The following is a 15195-nucleotide window of genomic DNA, read 5'->3' on the forward strand; positions in this document are numbered from 1 at the left end:
ATGGGGTTTTGCATATGGGATGCCTTAGCTCTTGAAGGCTCATAAGGTTGATCTAACCCAGTTATTGCATTCCAAAAATGATTCCAATTAAACCTTGGATCAAACCTACGAGGGCTACCGGTGGTTAATCCAAAACAAGAATTAAAGTCACTAAATGCCCATAGAAATTCTTGATTCATTAGTCTAAAAGAGATTTTTCCAAAATAATCATCTTCATTAGTAAAATGGACATCCAATGAACTCAAAAATTCCAAAACAAGACGAGGATATGTAGGCAAATAAGTGTACATAATATCACTCCAATCCAAAAACCCAATCATCAAATCTACATCTTCCCTAATTCCAAGCATATCAAGAACAGTTGGGTCCATATATCTAGTACACACTATCTTTCTATTGACAAGAATTACAAATCTAGTTTCTTGATCATCATTTCTAAACACAATATTGAATTCATTGTCATTACCTTCATTGCGTGAAGTCCTTTTGCCTTTGCCCTTCACTGGTTGCTTTCCTTTGTCCCTTGATGGCTCCCTCTCTTTGTCTCCACTAGATCCACCACCTCCTTTGCGAAGTCTCTTCAAAATATTGGACATCTTGATGAGTTTAGATAGGGGAAGAATTATCTAGAGTTGTGGAACTCAAAGAACAAAACTTCAAAGAACAAAAGATCTTAGGTTAAGAGAACAAAAAGTTCAAGTTTTAGAGAGGAGGAGAATCGGATCTAAGAGATCTCGAGAGATTAGAGAGGAGTTTTTAAGAGATTGGGAGAGAAAGATATGTTTTGGAGAGCTGGGGGTGTGCGGAACATGGCCAAGATCTGGCCGTGCGAGGTAGGAGGAAGACTTTAATAGTTCTCCTACACGGGCCGTGTAGATCTACACGGCCTCCCCCTCTTCCTTCTCTGGATTCCTGACACGGCCGTGTCTGTGACACGGCCTAAACCTCTTCTTTCACCGGTTTCTTCGCACGGCCGTGTCTGAGACACGGCCTCTTCATCTTTTCTCTCGGGATTCTTTACACGGCCGTGTCTAGGGCACGGCCTATACCTTTTTCTCCTCGGGAGATCCCACACGGCCGTGTCTAGATGACACGGCCCAAGCACTTCCCTTCTCTGCAACCTTTGCCTGGCCGTGTATAGCACACGGCCTGACTCTATTTTGCACCTAACCTGAAAACAAAATCAAAAGAATGCATCAAACTAAAAGAAATTACAATACAAATCAAAACTAACTAAAAGAACCCTTGGGTTGCCTCCCAAGAAGCGCTTGTTTAAGGTCTTTAGCTCGACCAAACTTTATCATTCGCTTCTTTTCCTCGCCCTTGGAGGACAGATATACTTTTCGTTTTTGTTGGGAGATCTTCTCCCAACATCTTCCACCACATTGTCTCCTTCATTTGGTGGCCTTCCATGAGGATGAAAATTCCATTCCTCAAGTTTATAAATGCTTGTCCTGCTACAAGCATTTAAAAGAGACGAGACATGGTTAGGGATATTAGATAAATCATATTCCAACTTTTCCTTACCAATTACCAAAGAAAGCTTATGATTTTTGACATCAATTATAGCTCCAGCTGTAGCAAGGAAAGGTCTTCCTAATATGATAGGAATCCTAGGGTCCTCTTCCATGTCCAACACGACAAAGTCTGTGGGAATGACATTCCCATCCACCTCTACTGGCACATCTTCTATAATACCCAAAGGGTACCTGCAGGAATGATCGGCAAGTTGAAGTGCCATAGTAGTAAGTTTAATGTTTTTGAGACCTAATTTATTACAAATTGAATAGGGAATGAGGCTAACACTCGCCCCCAAATCACAAAAAGCTTTTTCAAAAAATTCTTTTCCTATGTTGCAAGGAATATAAAAGCTCCCTGGGTCCTTCAGTTTTGGAGAAGTGTTCTTCTCAAAAATAGCACTACATTCCTCACTAAGCGCAATGGTCTCGACCTCTCCTCTTCTTCTCTTATTTGACATGAGATCCTTCAGGAATTTGGCAAATTTAGGCATTTGTAGAATAGCATCAATAAGAGGTACCTCTACACAAATTTCCTTAACCTTTTCAAGAAACTTGCCAAATTCTTCATCCTTCTTGAGCATTGTAAGTCTCTGAGGAAAAGGGACAACTTTGCTCTGATGGTTCAGTGGAAGAGTCTCTTCAACCTCAATGGTACTCTCCTCTTTAGCTTGAATCTGATTTGGTATAGGAGGAGAGAGCTCTTCTTCTTTTTGTATCCCTTTTGAAGCAGTCACTTGGGAGTCTCCCAAGGTCCGTCCGCTCCTAAGCTCAATCCTATTGCAATGCTCCATAGGATTCACATCAGGTTTTCCTGGAAGCTGTCCTGGTGCTCTGGATGATGAGGAAGCTAGTTGGGCAATTTGACTATCCTGGATCCTTTGATGCTTATCAGAATTATCCATTCTTTGAATGAGCTTTGCTATATCTTGCTTCATTTCATTCTGACTTGAGACAATTTCTTCAAGCATCTTTTCAACATTTGACTTTGGTAAGCCTTGAGAAGATAGATGTTGAAAATTTTGTTGCCCAGCTTGAAAATTTGGTCTTGCCCCCATAGATGGTCCTTGATCTTGATTATTTCTGTAAGAAAAATTTGGATGACTCTTCCATCCAGGGTTATAAGTATTTGAGTATGGGTTGTTCTGCCTTTGATTGTAGCTCATGATTGCATCACATTGTTCAAGTTGATTGATTTGTGCAGTGATAGCTCCCAATGGACATGAGTCATTTGAATGCTCTGAACTCCCACATACTTCACAAGATGTACTAATAGCATTGACCATATTAGCACTAGTCCCCATATTTTCAAATTTCTTTGTAAGAGTGTCCAATTTTGCAGACAAAAGAGTGACTGCATCTACATCAAACTTCCTTGATGCTTTAATTGTTGGGTTTACAGAGGAATAGCCACCACTTCTTTCATTTGCCCATTGATGATGATTTTGTGCTACACTTTCAATGATTTCTTCGGCTTCATCTAAGCTTTTGTTCATAAGTGCCCCTCCAGCAACTGAATCAAGGGACACTTTGGTATGATAATTGATACCATTGTAAAAAGTGTGCAACACTAACCATCTTTCCAACCCATGATGTGGGCATTGTCTGAGCATACTATTATATCTATCCCATGCTTCAAAAAGAGATTCTGAGTCAGTTTGCTTGAAGCTCGCAATTAAATTCCTCATATGAGCTGTTTTGCTTGGTGGATAGAACTTATCAAGAAACTGTTGCTCGTACTGCTCCCAAGTGGTGATGCTATTAGGGGCTAAAGAATTCAGCCATTGCTTTGCCCTATCTCTTAGAGAAAACCCAAATAATAATAATCTAACTGCATCTGAAGGAACTCCATTCATTTTCATGGTCCCACATATTTCATAAAAGACCTCTAAGTGTTGATTGGGGTCTTCATGAGGTCCTCCACCAAATTGGTTCTGCTGCACCATAGATATGATTGCGGGTTTGATCTCAAAGTTGTTAGCTTCCACTGAAGGTCTTGAAATACTAGATCGAAAACCTCTTGCATAGGGTGCTGCATAATCCTTAAGTGGTCTATTTTCCATGTTCAAATGTTCCTGTTCTTCAATTTGCCTTTGCAGAATTCTTCTTTCATGGAAGGTTCTATCAATCTCAGGGTCAAAAGGAAAGAATTCCCCTGCAAAGTTAGATCTTCGCATATACAAGAACAAGATAGCAAATTACAATTCAACAGAAAAAGAAAAATAAAAGAATCAAAAATACAGAATTGAATTTGTACAAAAAGAACTAACAAGAAGTGAAAGTTATACAAGAAGGTAAAAACAGAAATCTAATGATTAGTTACAACTATGCAATATGAAAGGAAAACAAATGTTATGTTAGTCTAACTCAATTGATAATTCCTAATGTTATAGCGCAGTCCCCGGCAACGGCGCGTTCGCTCTCCGCAAGTGTACGGAAATGTCGCAAGTAATATAAAAGATTATCGTATCCACAGGGACTGGAATAAGCACTAGAAATGTCTCAATGTGAATTAGCCAAACAACTATCCAATCGTTTCAAAAGCAAAGTAAGGTAAACAAATCTAATCTTAAAGATCAACTAACAAGAGTTTAGTGTTTTGGGGTATGATAAATGGAGATTCTAGGAGTTTCGATTTCTTTGTATGATTTCTCGAATGTAAATGGTTCACCAATTCTTATCCCTCAATTGCCAAACATGTAGAAAGTTGCCGGTTCTCTCTTGCAATAGACAACCGGCTAAGGACTGAGAAATGTATCTAAATAGGATTAATTAGACATGAACCTATGTTGTCCTTACATAGAAGTGCACCTATTACTATGCCTTCCTCGGATATCAACGTAGAAGCCCACGACTTATCAATCTATCAAGATACAAGAAACTAATCACAAAATCCATCCTACTCTCTTGAATATTCCTATTTCCTCTTCAAGATTGTCTCTCAAACGTCCTTACACGGGCTTGCACCTGTCACGTGGATCCCTCGGATGATCGAGTGAGAGTTTATCTTTACAAAGTCCATAAGAAATTCAAACAATTAATCAAGAATGAGAATTAAGCACAAATCATCTTTAATCGTTCAAGATCCAATTGATACAAGCAAGATAATGTCATTGAAACAAGAGAATGGCAAATCCATAAGAGATTACATCAATCCATCATACAAATACTCCCTTCATCCTAGAATACAAGATCTACTCCATGAATCGAGGAAGAAAACCCGAAGAAATAGAGAATATAAGCATTCCTTAAATCCCCAATCCAAGAAACCAAGAAAAGGGGGAAAAGAGAAAACTTATCTACGAAGAAGCTTCGTCTTCGGATCCAATCCTCGCTCCGGAGCCGAAATCGCCAAGAACTCCCCTTGAATCGCCCAGAAATCCTCCCAAGAATGGGAGGAAACCACCAAATCTTGTCTTCTCCCAAAGGGGGAGAGATCCCCTTTCAATTCATGAAGGAGGGTTTAAATAGAGGAGGGAATCGGGCGCCACACGGCCCCGTGACACGGCCGTGTGAGATTCACACGGCCATGTCCAGTTCCTTCTCTGCCAAAACTGCACGGCCGTGTGGTTCACACGGCCACAGCCTGCTTAGTCTCTGGAAATGCTACACGGCCGTGTGGTGCACACGGCCACAGCCTGCTTAGTCTCTGGAAACCTCACACGGCCGTGTAGATCCACACGGCCATGTAAGGCTTCTGCTCTGGTTGGCTTCAAATCTTGACACGGCCGTGTGAAGTTCACACGGCCATGTCATTCTCCACTTCTGTTGGTGCCAAACTCCACACGGCCCGAGCTCCATACCAGTGCAGGGCCGTGTGAGGTACACGGCCCGGTGCTTTCTCCCTTTGTTTCCTCCAATGCTTGCCCAAAGATGTAGATTCTTCACCAAATCGACTCCTGTGTACAGAAAATGCACAAAAAGCAGATCTCCGAACCAAAAGAGTAAATATGCTAAAAGGAAAGCTGGAAGTATAAAAATGCATAGATCAAGCATGCTCAAAGTATGTAAATGTGCGTAAAAACATGCATAAAAGAGTATATAATCTACGCACATCAGACGCCAAGGTAACTAAGCGTGATCTCCTTATAAATAAATTATTTAATATTAAAATGTAGGAAGGAGAAACGGCAAGTCAACTTTATGCGAGGATCAAAGACATCCTCATCGGACTTCACGCGATAGGCCACCAAATGGAGAATCGCGACTTAATCAGGTATGTCTTAAACGCATTTCCGCGAAATACATTGTGGGAATCCATCGTGGATGCCTACAAGATTTCAAAGAACCTTTCTAAATTAAAATTAGACAAGTTATTTTGCGAACTTGAATTACACGAGCAGACTAATGCCAGAACCGAGAAAGGTATCGCTTTGTTTGCAGGTTCCTCCAAGGAAAGGACAAAAACCAAGCCTGAACCTGAAGATAAGTCCGACCAAGATTCTGAAGATGAAGAGTACCTGGTGAACCTGGTAAGGAAGATGTTCACCAGGAGGAAGAAGAATTTCAACAAAAGGGACCTGCAGAAGAACAACTCCCCGACTGAACCAAGGAACGTGACTTGCTTCAGATGCAATAAGAAAGGTTACTACAAGAACGAGTGCCCGAGATTGAAGAGCGACAAGTCGAAGACATCCAAGAAGAAGGCTCTCAAAGCAACATGGGACGACTCGTATTCAGAAGAATCGGAGGCCGAAGATCAGAATCACCAAAGTCACCTCGCGTTGATGGCCCGCGAAGTAGAATCGGAGGACGAATCGGAAGACGGGCCAGAACCCGAATCGAGCCACGAGTCCATACTCATTTCTGAAGGTCCCGAAGAGGTATATCTTAATTTAAATAAGAATTTTTTAAAAAATTATTGCTTGTTTAGATAAGAAATTAACTGCAACTGAAAATGAAAATAAATTGCTCCTTGAGGAAAACCAGAACCTCAAGGAACAAATCATAAATTCTAATCCAACTCAAGACCTAACACTTGAGGAGGAAAATTCAACATTAAAAATAGAAATTAATAAATTAAAAGGACTTTTAGAAAAATTTACAACAAGATCTAAAAATTTAGATCTTATCTTAAACAGTCAAAAAGCCATCTACAATAAAACCGAACTTGGTTACAAGTCAAGTTTAAATAAAATGTTTAAATCACTAATAACCCAACACAAACAACAAACTAAATCTTGGGTTCCAAAAATATGCTTAACCACGCAAGTAGGAATTAACCAATATTACATACCTAAAGATAAAATATACTATATAAAATTTGATAAACCAAATCAAAACTCAAAACTCAAAACACAAACCTAAACTAACTAAATCAAAATCAAAATATTTTAAAACCCACCAAAAGTTAGACTATCATCAAGTTAAATATAATTATAAAAGTAACAGACATAAACCTAGAACTAAAACTTAAAAATATAGGTCAATAATTGAGGGAGAGGCTCCAGAATAGTTGGCACCTCTAAAACTAACCTACCCGACAGGGTAACAAAAAACTAACCTGCCCGACAGGATAATTAGGACTAGTTTAAAGGGATAACAGTTTAACTTGACCAACAGTACTGGTGAAGTTTTGGAGGATAATACGTTAAGGAAACTTTGTCTATACATGTTTAGGAAGATATGACTTCGACCTGGTGCATTTGGCTTAGTGAAACTAACTGAATCTACCCTTTACGGATCCTAACCAGTTAGACCAATGTTTTGTATTAAGTTCAGTAGATAGGACTATTTGGAAAACCTCGAAGGCATGATTATTCTAATGATGTCCAAGTGACTCACCATAGCCCAGAAGTTTATCCAAAGAATGTCTATTTGTTGAGTCCAAAACTAAACTTGGATTTAACACAAAGTTAAACCAAATCCTATAAATCGAATTTAACTCATTACACAAAATTATAGGAGTCCATGATTGAAAATTTAGATCGGGTGAGATGACTAAGGACCAAAATCAAATTCATATTAATATTTAAATTAAATTAAAAACTATTTAAAAATATTTTTAACTTAAAAAATTATTTTAAAAAAAATTATTTTAACTTAAAAAATTATTTTAAAAAAAATTATTTTAAAATTTTTTTAACTTAATAAATTATTTTAACTTTAAAATTATTTTAAAAATTATCTTAACTTTAAAAAAATTATTTTAAAAATTATTTTAACTTTAAAAAATTATTTTAACTTAAAAAATTATTTTAACTTAAAAATTTATTTTAAAAATTATTTTAACTTAAAATTTTATTTTAAAAATTATTTTAACTTAAACAATTATTTTAAAAATCATTTTAACTTAAAAAATTATTTTAAAAATGATTTTAACTTAAAAAATTATTTTAAAAATTATTTTAACTTAAAAAAATATTTTAAATTTTAACTTAAAAACTATTTTAAAAATTATCCTAAGAAATTAAAAATTGTCCTTAAGAATCATATTAAGTAAAATTAAAACAAACTCAGACTAACCCTAACTCCTACCCATTGTAGGAAATCAAGTGGATCTTGGACAGCAATTGCTCCAAACATATGATTGTAGATCACACCAAATTCACCCAACTTACCTACAAAAGCTTAGGAGCAGTTGCCTTTGGAAACAACGACAAACTCAAGGTAATTAGCATAGGTAACATTGAACTTAAAATTAACTTTATTATTACAAATGTATTACTTGTTGAAATTTTCAAGTATAATCTTCTTAGTATTAGTCAATTATGTGACACTAGATATAAGGTTAGGTTTTTATCTTCGGAATGCTTAATCAAGCACTTAGATAACCCTTCGATAAATCTAAAAGGGTTTAGAAAAGATAACATCTATACAATTAACTTATCCACTTCTTCAATTAAGTGTTATTTATCACAAAAAGAAGAAACTTGGTTATGACATAGAAGAATGTCACACACACATTTCAAAAATATAAGAAAATTAAAAGGACTAATTAGAGGATTACCAAAATTACCTAACTTAGACTCAACAAACAAAGTCTACTCACAAACCAACTAATCAATCTCAAACCAACTCAATACTAGTGTTGGTGCAATATTCCCTAGGTCAAGGTTGACCTGGTTGACTGACTAACCTTGAGATGACTCAAGCTTGAGTCTTGATGTTTGAGTTTCGATGTTTGACAATACATGGAGACTGACAATACATGGAGATTACAGGTGCAATCATTCATTTGGGGAGATTGTTGGTACAATTCTCCTTTGGTCAAGGTTGACCAGTTAGATGTAAAGAAGAGTCAGGTAGGTCAATACTGACTGGATACTTAACTGAAAAGTCCTGGTGAGTAAAGTCAGGCAGTTGGGAAATCTTAGTGAGTGAAGCTAGGTGAAAGACCTAGTGAGTGAAACTAGGCAGTATGAAAATCCTAATAAGTGAAGCTAGGTGAAAGTCCTAGTGAGTGAAGTCAGGCAGATGGAAAGTCCTGGTGAGTGAAGCCAGACAGATGAGAAGTCCTAGTGAGTGAAGCTAGACAAAAGGGAAATCCTGGTGAGTGAAGCCAGGTGAAAGACCTAGTAAGTGAAGCTAGGCAGTATGAAAATCCTAGTGAGTGAAGCTAGGTGAAAGTCCCGGTGAGTGAAGCAGGCAGATGGAAAGTCCTGATGAGTGAAGCTAGGCAGATGGAAAGTCCTAGTGAGTGAATCTAGGTAGAAGGGAAGTCCTGGTGAGTGAAGTCAGGCACGTGGAAATCCAGGTGGGTCAAGGTTGACCGGACACCTGGTATTGAGAAGTCCAAGTAAGTCAAAGAGTTGACCGGATACTTGGTACGAGGAGAAAAGTTCAAGTGGGTCAAAAGGATTGACCGGACACTTGGTGAGGAAGTCTTAGCAGGTCGAAGGTGACTGGATGTTAGGCATAATGTCTCAACAGATCATGGTTGATCAGATGTTGGGTTTTAGGGGATTGGGACTTGATTAGGGCAAATCAAGTTGGATAAATCGATCAACCGATCGATTAACTCATGCCCAATCGATCGATTGATCGATTGGGTGAGGTGTCGTGACAAAATCTTCTCCCAATCGATTGATGGATCGATTGGGGAGAATCGATGTGAGCACAGAGACCCTCCCAATCGATCACCCGATCGATTGGGAGCCTCCAATCAATCGAGTGATCGATTGAGAGACTGGAATCGTGCGAGGGTTAGTGAATCGATCAGGAAATCGATTCAAGCGAGTTCTAGAGAGCACAGAGGCGCTCTGGATCGATCAACCGATTGATCCAAAGCCTCCCCAATCGATTGAGAGCAATTTAATTGATTGGGATCCGACCATTGGCGCAGGTTATATCCGTTGGTGAGTGTTCTTCTCTGGACGGCTTCATTCCATAACGCTGCGATTCTTCTCCGATCTATACAGCATCTTCTCCACAGCTCACTGCCAGTTCTTGGAGGCTCTTGGAAACAAGTGCTGGTGCACTTCCAAGGTTCAAGAGGCAACAACACGCAAGAAGAAAGACAAGCTAGGGTTTCTACCGTGTAAATCTTGTAAGGTTTACTATTGTATCAGCTTGTATTTTGTTCTTCTTGTGTATCTTTGTGTGTGAGTCCTGTACAGGCTTCTCTGCCTTCGGTAGTTACCTTAAAGGAGTGTTTTCATAGTGGAGAGTGTGTGTCATGTGTGGATCCTTGGATTAGTCACCTCTTCTTGAGGTGGATACCAAGTAAATCTTTCGTGTTAGCGTTGTATTTTTGTTTCTTGTATTTTTTGCTGCCTATCATCACCAAGAAGCAAGACGACGAGCTATTCACCCCCCCCCTCTAGCACATTTTGACCCTAACAACTAGAACTTCTACACTTAGACTTATTTGACTCCCATGGAGTCAAATCAATAAATGGAAGTTTTTATTGTCTAGTAATAATAGACGACTATTCTAGGTTCACCTGGGTAAAATTTTTAAAAAATAAGGATGAAACTTTTGAAATCTTTACAAACTTTTGCAAGCAAATTGAAAATGAAAAAGGCCTTAAAATTAAAAGGATCAGAAGTGACAATGGGGGAGAATTTGAAAAATCATAACTTTAATAAATTTTGTTTTGAAAACGGATACCATCACGAATTTTTGTGTCCTAAAACACCTCAACAAAATTGAATTGTAGAAAGAAAAAATAGAACTCTACTTGAAGCCTCTAGGACAATGCTAAATGAATATAATCTACCTAAGTACTTTTGAGCAGAAGCTGTTAGTACAGCCTGTTATGTGTAAAATAGAACAACACTAAATAAAACACATGACAAAACCTTCTTCGAAATATATTATAATAAACAACCCAATATAAAATACTTTAAAGTATTTGGGTGTCCTGCCTTCATACTAAATACAAGAGAACACTTAGGAAAATTCACGTCTAAAATAGAAAATGGAATTTTTGTAGGATATTCACTAAATAGTAGGGTTTACAGAATATACAATAAGGTTACACTAAGAATTGAAGAAACCACCAATGTAAAATTTGAGGAATCTAAACAAAACCTAGAACAAACCCAACTTCAGCCAATTGAGTTTATTCAAGGCAACAACAATCAAGAAGGAACCAATCAATATTTAAATCACGAAGAGGAAGAAGAACCTCAAGAAAATCAACCTCCTAGAACCATCAGAGTCAACCCAAATCATCCAATTGACCAAATAATTGGTGATCCAGACCTAAGGGTTCAGACTAGGTCATCCTTTAGAAACCTAAGTCAAATATCTATGATTTCAAAGATCGAACCCAAAACCATAGCTGAATCTTTACTTGACCCAGACTGAGTCATAGCTATGCAAGAGGAACTAGCTCAATTTGAAAGAAATGAAGTTTGGAACTTTGTACCACCACCCAAAAATAAGAAGATAATAGAAATAAAATGGGTGTTTAGAAATAAATTAAGCGAAACTGGGGAAATTACTAGAAACAAAGCTAGGCTAGTTGCTAAGGGGTTTAGTCAAGTAGAAGGGCTTGACTATGATGAAACTTATGCCCCAGTTGCTAGATTAGAGTCCATTAGAATGTTACTCAGTTATGCATCCCATAAAGGGTTAAGGCTGTATCAAATGGATGTCAAATCTGCCTTTCTAAATGGACTAATAAAAGAAGAAGTCTATGTAGGACAGCCACCTGGATTTGAAAGTCTAGATCATCCTGACTATGTTTTTAAGCTAAAGAAAGCCTTATATGGACTTAAGCAAGCACCTAGGGTATGGTATGAAAGGTCAACCTCTTTCTTAACATCAAAAGGGTTTAACCAAGGTCAAATCGACCCAACCCTATTTGTTAAAACAATAAAAGAGGATATTTTTATAACCCAAATCTTTGTAGATGACATAATCCTTGGTTCAACCAACTCAGAATTCCTAGAAGAATTTACAAATCTAATGGAACAAGAATTTGAAATGAGTCAAGTAGGAAAATTAACTTACTTTTTAGGACTACAAATCAAACAAACAAATGAGGGTAATTACATTTATCAACAAAAATACACTAAAGAGTTACTAAAAAGATTTGGGATGGAAAATACTAAAGAAATAAAGACACTTATATCGGTTAACACAATCCTAGATGACAACCCCAATGGAAAACTAATTGACTTAAAATACTATAGGAGTGTCATAGGTAGCCTACTGTACTTAACTGCAAGTCGACCCGATATTTTATTTGCAGTTAGTATGTGTACTAGATACCAAACTTGTGCTAAAGAATCTCATTTGACTCAAGTCAAAAGAATCTTTAGATACCTTAAAGGAACGTCAAATGTAGGAATTTGGTATCCTAAAACTAATAATTTTGAGTTAATAGCCTATTCTGACTCAGATTACACTGGGTGTAAATTAGACCATAAAAACACAAGTGGTGGATGTCAATTACTAGGTCCATCCCTTGTCAGCTGGTTTAGTAGAAAGCAACACTGTTACTCTATCCACAACTGAGTCAGAGTGTATAGCTATAGGAGAGTGTGTCGCACAACTACTATGGATGATGCACACCTTAAAAGATTTTAATTTAAACCTCACAAATGTAAAAGTATTAATTGATAATATTAGCTCAATTAATTTAGTAAAAAATCCTGTGCATCATTCAAGAACAAAACACATTGAAATTAGACACCACTTTATCAGGGATCATGTCACTAAAGGAGATATTAAATTCAAATACATTGAGTCCAAGTCTAATTTAGCTGACATATTTATCAAACCTCTCCCTGAAAGTGAGTTTAGCAATCTACGTCGGAAGTTAGGAATGCGTTTAATAGACTAGGATTATTTAATTTTAAAATTGTTTTAAAAAATGGTGCTTTTAAATTCTAGGATAAAACTTTCAAAACTTCCCATTTTTAGAATTTCAAAAATCAATTTTAGCCTTAGACTAGATCAATCCCTTAGAAAGCATGTTCCTATAGGGCTATTACTTGAGCATCTCACCAACACATTAGGGCTAATTTGTTTGTGTATTTTTGAACTTAGAAAGGGGTGAGATGCATAGGCAGATTGCCTAGACTTAAGATTCTTATTTCAGTGCATCAACATAAGTCTAGACGTTAAATACAAAACACATATCAATCATGTTAAGTTATCCAGTTTAGTCAAACATTAACTGATTACAATTGACTTAACCTGACTAACCAAGTGAAAGCTGCTATTCTTTAATAGTCAGTAAATAACTAATTGGTTAGACAGTTTTTTTGTCAGGTTTAGGGGGAGAATTAATTCAAATTTCTTTTATTTAGTTTTCCTTTATTGAAAATATTTTGTAACATTAGTTTTGAAAAATATTTTTTTTACATCCACTTTTGAAAAATATTTTGTAACATTAGTTTTCTTTTATCTTCCATTTGCAAGATTATTTTGAAAATTAAGTTAATTTTCAACCTAAGTTAGCTATTTTTCAAAACTTAGTTATTTTGAAAAACTTAAAAGAAAATTTTAAACCAAAATTTTCTACATTAAACTCACCCAAGTCAATCTGATTTTACTTCAGATTCTCTATTTTTAAAAACACATATTTTTATCTATCCTACATTCTTTTTTGATGAATGTCAAAGGGGGAGGGTTAGGTGGTTTAAGTTAGTTAGCAATGAAAAATTACCAAAAATAAAACAAAATAAAACAAGACTAACTTAACATCATTGCTTGTTTATTGCATATTTTTTCACTAACTTAACCATGTTGTCATTGCATTAAAAAGGGGAAGATTGTTGGTGCGGTTAGCACTAACGATCTAATTCAGGTTTTGATGAATGAGAAAGTAGGTTAAGTTAGTTTCATTCTGATCTAACATTGTGACCAAGTGTGCAGGAGAAGCCCATCTAGGTCGACGAGTCAACCGAATAGCTGGCACGAAGTCCAGCTAGGTGACGGGCTGACCTGATAGCTAGCACAAAATTCAGACGGGTTGAAGGGCTGACCGGACGTCTGGTAGGTAAGTTAAGGTAAGTCATTGGAGGGGAGTGACTATAAGGACGTGTTCCTGGGAAGAGAACTTAGGCGCCGATCCAACTTAGAATCATTTTGGAACTCTAAGTTGAGATTTTGACTAGATTCCGGTCTCGGTGAGATGGAATCTAATTACTACTCGTTCCTTATATAACTGTGCTAATACTTTGTTTTGCAGGGTAGTATAATTTGTATTTCACCTCGGACTAACGTTTTCTTACAGGTAGCTAGAAAATAGAGGTCCAGGCGCCCGGAAGGGATCCGGGCGCCTGGACGGTCCGAGTGCCCGGGAGGGATCCGAGCGCCCGAAATGCAAGTTTTATCCCGAAGTGACGTCCCAACGTGGAGCGCTCTGGTTGGCTGCGCTACGTCACAATCCAGGCGCCCGGAGCCTCCTGTATAAGGAGGTCTTCTCCAGAGCTTTAGAACAACAACAATGACTTTCAATGCTTGCTCTACTGCGTTATGCTCCTACGATGCTGCGAAGCTTCTTCGACAACGTGTTGTTAAGAATTTTTTTTTCCTTTATTCTGTTGTCGGTTTTCCTTTTAAAAAAGTTCCTGTACTTACACTTGTAACATTTTTACGAACTGCTAGTGATTGCCCAACGAAAGCACTCGACGAGTGCGGGCTTTGGAGTAGGAGTTGACAAAGGCTTTGAACCAAGTAAATCGGATTGTGTTAGCATTGTTCTTTTTCTCTTCTGCTGCTTACTCTCGATACGATAATATTGTTTAAAATCACTATTCACCCAGGCCCCCCCCCCTCTAGCGAATTTCTTGATCTAATAGGATCGACATAGGCAATCGCCAATAGAAGAGGAAGAAGGGCGGCGATGGCAACGACACACAGGGAGACCATGTTAGATTTTGAGGGATGTCCTAAGACAATCATCTAAAAATTTTACTATTTATTTGATAAATATAGATTCACTATTTGAATATATATATTATATGTTTGAATAGTGTTAAACTTATTTACTGAATGTCTGCAATACAATTCATAGTATGAGAGAATTTGTGATTGGGTCACAACTTATGATTATCTCTACATGTGCAAATATGAACGTATTGAAATTTTCTTAGTCATGAAATTGGTGCATTTGGACATCATCAATTCTGAAGACTAACACGGGTTATACTCCTTGTTTTGGCCAAGTAGCTATTTCTCAATAACTGGAGATATTGGGATGTCGAGAGTTAAACGTGGATGCTAGTTATGATAACTAGTTCATTGGAGTAACTTGCTATAAGATTTCATATGGTT

At 37.3% G+C, this 15195-nt stretch overlaps 1 non-coding gene across 1 annotated transcript; it reads left to right on the top strand.

The window, feature by feature from the left end:
- The first annotated feature begins 3101 nt into the window (after nt 1-3101).
- LOC122028397 lies at nt 3102-3207 on the top strand. The gene has a single exon (XR_006124788.1). It is a non-coding gene; the product is annotated as a small nucleolar RNA R71 (small nucleolar RNA).
- Nucleotides 3208-15195: the final 11988 nt, after the last annotated feature.

The sequence above is a fragment of the Zingiber officinale genome, chromosome 10A (assembly GCF_018446385.1).
Source record: "Zingiber officinale cultivar Zhangliang chromosome 10A, Zo_v1.1, whole genome shotgun sequence".
Taxonomy (NCBI): domain Eukaryota; kingdom Viridiplantae; phylum Streptophyta; class Magnoliopsida; order Zingiberales; family Zingiberaceae; genus Zingiber; species Zingiber officinale.